Genomic DNA, 8,959 nt, shown 5'->3' on the forward strand with positions numbered 1-8,959 from the left:
CTCCAGTGAGCTATTTCTCTCTGTAGCCCCTCCAAATGAGGTCATCAAGCTGTGACCTGATTGACAGGCTAAACCCCACCCCTTCACTTTTTAATAGTCTCAAACTGACCAGATTATGTCACTGCCACACCTGTGCTCCCAGAAGGTCCCTTGAGGAACTAAGGAGCCCCAGCAGTTTCCTCAAAGAGCCAAGGACATAGTGTCCTCAGGGGCCATTTCCCCTGCCTGTCTTAGTAGTCAGGAGCCCTGTGGCATAGTGGGCCTGAGACCCCCTGTGCCCACCCTCCTTAGGAGACTGAGAAGGGATTAGGTGTAGGGCCCATCCTACTCTGGCTTCCTTATCACTACAAAAGAATGCTCATTTCTAAACAGGGTCTCCTTCTCAGGTAGAGAGGTCAGGACCTGCACACAATTCCACCTCGAACACTTTCTTTCTCAGCATGGGCTCAGGGCTGGAGGAGAGCTCAGTTTCTCGGGCTGTGGACTAGCTACACAGTGCCCTTCCCCCCATCCATTTGGAGCTGTCTCTGTACCTCCCTTTGGGGCTCTTGACCCTGGCTTGGGTTCTGGGCATCTCAGGATGTCAGAGCTTTGAGGGTCTCCACTCCTTTCTCCCCATCTTTCTCCCACGGAGCGGTTTCGAACTTCAAACCTGGCGGTTCTCAGCCCAGCCCGTAATCATGACACCACCTGTTCAGCCTCCTTTAAGAACCTCTATGGTCTTCTCCGAGGAGAAAGCGATTCCTAAGCCTGTGGATGGCTTCCAGCACCTGAACCCCCCGCTGTGGTGAGTCACGGGCCTCCCAGCTTACAGTCCCCAAGTGTTGTCTCCGGCCCTCATTCCCTTTGGTACATCCGGCACTCGCAGTCTGTGGGGCCCAAAGCAGGTTCAGCCTCTTCCCACAGTCTTAGACTCCTCCTCCTAAACCTCCGCCTGCTGCTTTTTTTCTCAGAAATCACCCAAGCCACCACCACCACCTTTACATCCTCTCAACTCAGGCTGCAACACCTCATGCCTAGACCTCTCTGTCCACTAACTGTCCCCCTTCAGCCCCCACCTCCTTGGGGGCTCCAGCAGATGGCTGCTGGCTTCTCTCTCTTGGTGCAGAGCTCTGGCCCTGCCGGGCATTTCCACTCCACAGGACACATGTTCGGGTCTCCTCAAGGCCTGCCCTGATGTCACGTGCCAAATCTGCCACCCCCCAGGTCAAAGGCATCTCCAGAAACCAAAAGAACCCCTCCTATCTGGAAAAGGCAAGTCCAACATGTATTCTGAGTCCTTGGCTGGCGCCATCAGTTAGACGATGCTCTATGAGCCCCTGGAGTTGGCAGTTCAACCCTACTGAGGGGTGACTCAGAAGAAAGGCCTGGCAATCTACCTCTGTAAGTCCAGAACCTTCAAGACCCCATGGAGTGCATTACACTCTACAGGGGTCACCCTGAGCTGGGCTTTGTTCAGTGGGAAATGGTGGAGGGGGAGGTGGTGGTTTTCATCATGAGTTTAGCTTTCTAAATATATATATAAATATATATATACACACACACATATATATATTTCCCCCTTTGATTATCTCTCTGATACTGTATTTTATTATTATTTTTAAAATATTATTTTATTAGGGGCTCTTATAACATCAATTATATCAAGCATATTTGTACATATGTTGCCATAATTATTTTCTCAACATTTACTTTCGATTTGAACCCTTGGTATCAGCTCCTCTTTTTTCCCCTCCCTCCCCCCTCCTGCCCTTGTGACCCCTTGATAAATGATAAGTTATCATTATTTTCATATCTTACACTTACTGATGTCTCCGTCCCCCCACAGTTTATGTTGTTCACTCCCCTGGGGGAGAGTGTGTGTGGTAATATGTTCATTATTGTGATCTGTTCCCCCTTCCTGCCCTCCTCTCCCCACCTTCCCTTTAACCTCCTGGTATCCTACTCCAATTTCTGTTCCTGAGGGTTTATCTGACCTGGCTTCCATGTGTCCTGAACTTTTATTTTTATTTTCTGGCTCCAGTCTAGCCAGAACTGAAAGGCAGGACTGGAGTCATGATAGTGGGGGGTGAGGAAGTCTTACGGAATCAGAGGAATATTGTGTTTCATCAGGGCTGTACTGCACTCTGGTTGACCCATCCCTTCCTTGTGACCCTTCTGTGAGGGGATATTCCATTGTCTATGGATGGGTTTGGGGTCTATACTCTGACCTCCCTCATTCTCAACAATATGTTTTGTTTGTTTGTTTTGGGTCTTCTGATGCCTGTTACCTGATCCTGTCGACACCTCATGACCACACAGGCTGGTGTGCTTCTTCCATGTGGGCTTGTTGCTTCTCTGCTAGATGGCTGCTGCTTATTTAACTTCAAGCTTTTAAGACCTCAGGCACTATATTGTTTGATAACTGGGCACCATCAGCTTTCTTCACAACATTTGCTTGTACACTCATTTTGTTTCCAGCGATTGTGCAGGTTGACAGGTTGTTAGAACAAAGTGTCTTGCGTTGAGGCAGGGCTTGAGCAGAGGCCCCAAATCTGTCTGCTACCTCAATGTATTGCCATATAAATATAGGAACATATGCCAATACCTCTATTTTATGAATTAATGTATTTACATATGGACACACCTATGTTTATATTTCTGTCCATCGCTTTGCTTCCTAGGTCTTTCATCTGTTTCCTTTTACCTTCCTCCTGCCCCACCATCATGCTCACCCTTCTTCTGCCTCTTAGTAATTCCTCTCAGCTGGATTGCCTTTTTTCCAACACCCCCAGGATCTCCATGTCCTCCTCTTTGTTGATTTTAATTCCCTAGTTGTTCCCCTGCCCGTGACGTTGTTTGCTGACTGCTCCTTGTCTCCACCTCCTCCCCACAAGTCTCTCTGGGAACATCTGTCTGGTTGTTTTCTCCTCCAGCTTGCTTCCCGTGCCTGTCATATGTAGGTAGGCAGAACAATAATAATGAAGAAAAAAAACCAAAAGATTGAATAAAAGTTAAAAAATTTTTACCCACACACACCCAGCAAAAAGCATACATAATTCTAGGTCTGTCTGCTGACCTTTATGACTGTCTCCCCACTGGTCCTGGAGGACTCCAGGAACTGCCCTTCCTAACCTAAAGTCTATTTTAGAGGCTCCTCCGAGTCTTTGTGGCTTTGCTTTGCTCCTGTTGCTGATCTGTTATGTTCCCTTCTTGGTTTGCCCAGCTGTGGGGGGTTCAGGCTGGACTCACTCCCCACGGTGTGTCCCCAGTATTGTCCTTTGTTGATGTATTCTTCAGCAAGGGGACATTGTGTCTCGGCTGTTGTCAGCCCTACAGTCCACTCTGTACCTTAGCAGCTCTGTCCAGGGTTGTCCTCCTCGGGGTTTGGTGTGCCGATATGGGGCCTAGACCCTTACTCTCTCTTTTTCCTTCTCGGTTTGCTTCAATGTGGGCGTGGCTTACTGGCCTTCTCCCCGATCTGTAGGTTTAGTGTTTTTCTCTGTAGCACATATTTCTAGGGAGGGGGTCAGTTTGGCTCTGATTGAGGCCAGTCCTGTGGCCCACTCTGTTCATGAGTTGCTCCATGTGGTTAAGTTGCCCTCAAGATTTGGTGCACCATGGTAGAGTCTACATGCACACACTCAATTTTGTGGAGATATAATCAATACTCTCCCCTTGGGTAGATTAGCACCCTGCTCCCCCAGTGCCATTGTCTCTCCCCTTTCAGATTTTGTCCTTCCCCCTGCCCCCCTCTTTGTGTTGAAATGATATGTACACCCTTGGGTTTGGCCTGTCCCCAGCTGCCTGTACCTTACCCGTATAGTGTGAGATATTCTTCTTCTGTACCTACTGTGCTGATTATACATACCGCGGGGGACTCATGTTGGACTTGTCCTTTTGTGATTGGCTAACTTCGCTTAGCATAATTTCCTCCAACTCTTCCCATGAGATGATGTGCTTCTTGGGATTATCAGTGCTTTTTAGTGATGTGTAGGACTCCACTGTGTGTATGTGCCAGAGTTTTCTAATCCACTGACCTATCGACAGACATTTAGGTTGTTTCCAAGTCTTTGTGATTGTGAATTATGCCATAATAAACATCGGAGGTCATGGTCTATTTCTTACCTCTTCTGAGTATGTGCCCAGGAGAGGGATAGCCAGGCCATAAAGTAGTTCAATTTCCATTTGCTTTAAATATCACCAGATGGGCAGTGCGCCCAAGATGGCTGTGTGGTCGTCATTGGTGGTAGCAGTAGCAGAGGGGGCAGCGGCCATTTGGGCCGGGGATGAGGTGGCCACAGCGGGTCAGTGGCAGAGCACTGTAAAGGAGAAGCAGCTCCCTGTCCCTGCTTCTCTTGGCCAATCTGTGGACATGCATGAGGCCACCTGGAGCAAGTTGCCCATCCCTCGACTCCAGCTAAACACACCACCCTCCCATCTGGGCCCGGAGGCTGAAGAAGCTCAAGTCAAACCAGACCCACATCTATGATGGTGACAGCTACAAGAAGCGAGGGGGCTGCGTGCAGGGGCGAGGAGGGGGTGTGACCCGTGAGCTTCAGCAGTGGCCAGCCAGACCACTGGGTTGTCCCTGGAGGAGGCCTGGCGCCCACGGAGGAGCCAAGTGTGGCGGCAGTCCGTGTAGCCTGTGCGGAGGCTGGAGTAAAAGGGACAGTAGTCGGAGTTTATGAGAACCATGAGAGGAAGCACAGAATGGATGGCTACGTGCTCACTGTCACAGAAGTGCCGGAAGACCGGGAAGACTGTGTCAGCATTGGACGGAAGAGGGGATGGTTGAAAATGGAAGATGCCATCAGAGGGCTGATGGCCCTCAAACCAGTCGGTTCAGGTGTCCTATTTTGAAACCTTCCACTCGGCCAACACCGGCACCCTGGGGGTGGCCACTGTGTACTTGGTTTCTGCCCAGAGCTCCATGCCCGGCATCAGATGACCGAAGACTTCCAGTCAGAGAGTGGAGACGGGACACCGGCCTGAGACTCAGAGCTGCCCTCCGTCCTTGATCTTCCCACCTCTCCTCCCAGGCCTCCAGTAGGGGTGCTGATCATGCTGCTGTCTGATGTTAAGTGGTGGGCTTTTTTGTCTCTTTTTATTAGGGGGTGTGGGGTGTAATTTGTAAAGTTCTTTTGATGTATGACCGGTCCCTCCTTTAAATATCCTTACTATTCTCTGGAGAGAGGCAAGCAGCCTTCCCTCTGCCTTGGATTCTGAAGCAGTTTTTGTTTGTCTCGTTCCAGACCTGGCCAGACATTTTTCTTTGATTTTTAATTATTATTATTAAAAGATACCAATGTGAGATAAACCTTTTTAAGAATCTGTCCTAGATGGGTGAAGGGAGATATCAGACAGCATAAGACATGGAAAAATAATATTAATTTATTAATTTATTAATTATCAAGGTTTCGTGAGGATGGGAGGGAAAAAATGAGGAGCTGATACCAAAGGTTTAAGTAGAAAGCAAATGTTTAGAGAGTGATGAGGGCAACAAATGTACAAATGTGCTTGACACAATGGATGATGGATGGATTGTGATAAGAGTTGTATGAGCCCCCAATAAAATTATTCATTCAAAAAAGAATCTGCCCTAGAATGTGTTGTTTCTACCCAGTAGGATGGCGGTTTTCACTGTAGGCTACATTTATCTACACATTATGAACTCAGCACGTAATATATAAATAAATGAATTTTAAATAGAAAATTAAAATCCCCAAATGACTTTATCTGATGGCTAATGATCGGGAGCATTTTCGGATATGTTTATTGGCCATTCAAGTCTCCTTCCTGGTGAAACATATTTTCAGGTCTTTTTCCCACTTCCTCAGGGGGTTAATGGTTTTCTTCTTTACACCGGAGGGTATTGTAGATTTTAGTAATAAGCCCTTTGTTGTGCCATTGCTAATAATCCTCTCCCAGTCTGTGGGCTCTCTTGTTGACTCTCTTGGCGAGGTCTTTTGATGCACACAGGTATTTTATCCTTAGTGTATCCCACTTGTCGAGTTCAGTTTCACCCGTGTGTGTACCTTTCCCTATTGCAGTGAGCCTATGTATTCCCTGAGCCAAGGTTCTTAGGTTTGTCCCAATTCCTTCATCGATGGTCCTGATAGTTTGGGTTTTAATTCTAGGTCTTTGATCCACCTTGAGTTTTTGTTTTTGTGTGTGGGGTGAGGTAAGGGTCTTGTTTCATTTTTCTACAGCTGGATATCCATTGTTTCAAGCACCACTTGTTAAAGAGGGCATTCACCTCCCACTTGATGCTTTTGGGGCTCTTGTTGAAGATCAGTTGTCTATATGCTGAGAGCAGGGGCCAGAGAGTCACGTTTATTGCTCACCAAGACTTATTACTACTTCGGGGGGCCTGATTACAGATAACCACATGTCACAGGAAGGGGCAGTACAGTCAGCATACATATCATAGGAAGGGGATGGATGATAGGCATAAACACGACAGGAAGGGGATGAACTAGGGGTGTGTCCATAGGAAGTGGGGGAGACTAGAGGTACACATGTGACAAGATGGGTGGACCCTCGATTCATGATGGTGGCCTAACCTTGGTCACCCTGCCTTGGGTGGACTTGACCTCTCTGGGATCTCCTACAAGGAAGCAGTCAACTACTATCCTTATCAGAAGGGAATGGGCCCTATTTGTGGAATAAACAGTGGTGACTGCTTGCTCTGGATGGCTGATAACCCTTAGGGAGAATAACCCCTGACCTACTTCTGTTGACCTCCAAGTGTATAGTCATTTGCCATGTGTAGCAAGCAGCTAAGTTTGGCATATATTTGGGGGAGACGACTTGTGACAAATCTTTCTGTTTCCCACACAGGAGGGCAGACATGCTCTCTGCTTTGACTCTGCTTCATCCTGCTGACAAGTCACATGGAGCTACACTGATGCAGTGAGAGCCCTGGAGCTGGAGTTGCCCTGTGGAGACCCACACAAGTCCTGAGATGCTTCCACTGCCACTGGATCCACAAGACTTTCCACCCACTGACCTGTAATCTTCCTGCATTCAGCGTCATTGCATGTGTTGTGTGAGCCTGAAGAGGAATTATAGACTGGTATCAGACATATGGGCTAATATCGGAATTATGTGCTTGACCTTGACTGGTCTGGGATGTTTTCTTAATATACAATTGCTCTTTTATATAAAGCTCTTTCTTTTACATGTCTGAGTGTCTATGAATTTGTTTCTCTAGTCTACCTGGACTAACACAGCTGGTGAGTGAGCTCTACCTGTACAAGGTATGTCAACCGGACATACTCCCAGGTCTCTGTTTTCTCTGGGGACCCAGCAGGGGCTGGAGGGACTGGTCAGGCCTCAGATACTCCCTTAAGCCCCACCCACTTCAGCCTGCCTTCTGAGGGGAAGTGGACAAAGCCAGGGTTGATTTCATCCTCATTTCCACCTTGAACTTGCGGAACCTTCCTCATGCAGGTGAGTACCTGCTTGGACTTGGGTGTGAGAGGTGGACTGGCAGGCTGCAATGTTGAGCAGGGGGAACCAGTGAGAAGCCAGAAGGCCCTGGCCCGCCTAGACTGGGGTAGGACAGAGACACCTCCAGCTACTGGAAGTCTCCCCAGCAGGGCCCTCATCCTGGACTCTGGCTACAGTCCCCTTCCTGTAGGCTATCCACTTACCCAATCAAGCCCTTCCTCTTTCTCAATCTTGCTCTTCGAAGGGCTGGGTGTCTGGGCAGAGGTACGCCCAACTCCACTGTCTCTCTGCCACGGAACTGCGTTATCGCTCCCAGTCCACACGCTTCCACACAGGAGAGGGCATTATGGACTCATCCCTGCTGCTGCTCCTGCTGGTCCTGGACTCAGGTGAGGGGGCAGCTGTTGCAGGGATGGGTGAGGGAAGGACAGGAGCAAATCCAGCAGGGTCCACAGGGTGAGGCAGGGGCCAGAGGGCACTGGGGCCAGAGGGGCATCTGGGGTCAGACTCTGGGTGGGTGGCCCCAGTCCTCAATCTGACCTGAAGACTTGTTCTCCAGGTTCCTGGGTGTGGAGCATGGAGAAAGAGATAATTCATAAAGAAGTTGGGGAGACCCTGTCAGTGACATGTCCGTACTCAATCAAGAAACTGTCTAGTGTAGCCAAAATCTGGTGTAAATGGAAGCCAGGTATGTGTCCCAATTTAGTTAGAACTTCAAAGTCCAGGACGTGGATCAACAACACTAGATACATGATCTGGGATGACCGCCGCTCTGGGTTCTGTAACGTCACCATGGCCAAGCTGGAAGTGCAGGACACGGGCTTCTACTGGTGTGGCAGTGTCAATCATACCATCTCTCCGATCAAAGAAGTTTCTCTGGTGGTTTCAGGTGAGCTGTTTGTGGAGGCTGGGGCCTATGTGGAGTCTCAGGGGAAATGTCACCGACCACCTCCCCCTGCCTCCTTCCCCGCAGATCCCCCCAGCTCTTGCACATGACCTTGTTGAGTCCTCGGTCTCTGGACTTGGGCTCTCACCTCCATCTTTGCTTATCCTGGCCTAACAGAAGTTATACACAGGGTCTGCTGGGTGTGGAAACTTAGGACACACCTTCCCTTCACACCTGTATTTGTGGGGCCCTGGGGCCCAGAGCCTATGGTTCAGAGATCAGTGCGGGAGGGATGAGGTTCTGAGTTCAGAGGTCAGTAGCCTGTGGCACCCCTGTGTTGAGCCTTCTCTGTCCTTGGGATGACTCAGTGTCTCTATCTGGGCATCCCTCAGCCTCTTCTTCCCCATTCCCACCAGCTTTGGAGACTCACTTGCCCTCCTTAAGGTCCCAGTGAACCCTTCCTGTACTAGGTGTGAGACCTCAGGCCTTGGTCAATCTGGCCTGAGAGGTCCCAGGGGCTGGCTCTGGCCCCACCCCCTCTCCCCCTCAGGACTCAGGTGCTGACCCTTCTGGTGACCTGGCCTGTTGCTCCCCTCTGTGTTGTCATCAGCCCCACTTGTTTTTCAGAGAAGATCCTCT

The 8,959-nt window shown here is 49.3% G+C and overlaps 1 pseudogene; it reads left to right on the forward strand.

The window, feature by feature from the left end:
- Positions 1-680: 680 nt before the first annotated feature.
- LOC142452509 (diphosphoinositol polyphosphate phosphohydrolase 1 pseudogene) lies at positions 681-4,930 on the forward strand (annotated as a pseudogene).
- The last annotated feature ends 4,029 nt before the right edge of the window (positions 4,931-8,959 follow it).

This window comes from Tenrec ecaudatus, chromosome 7, assembly GCF_050624435.1.
Source record: "Tenrec ecaudatus isolate mTenEca1 chromosome 7, mTenEca1.hap1, whole genome shotgun sequence".
Classification (NCBI taxonomy): Eukaryota; Metazoa; Chordata; class Mammalia; order Afrosoricida; family Tenrecidae; genus Tenrec; species Tenrec ecaudatus.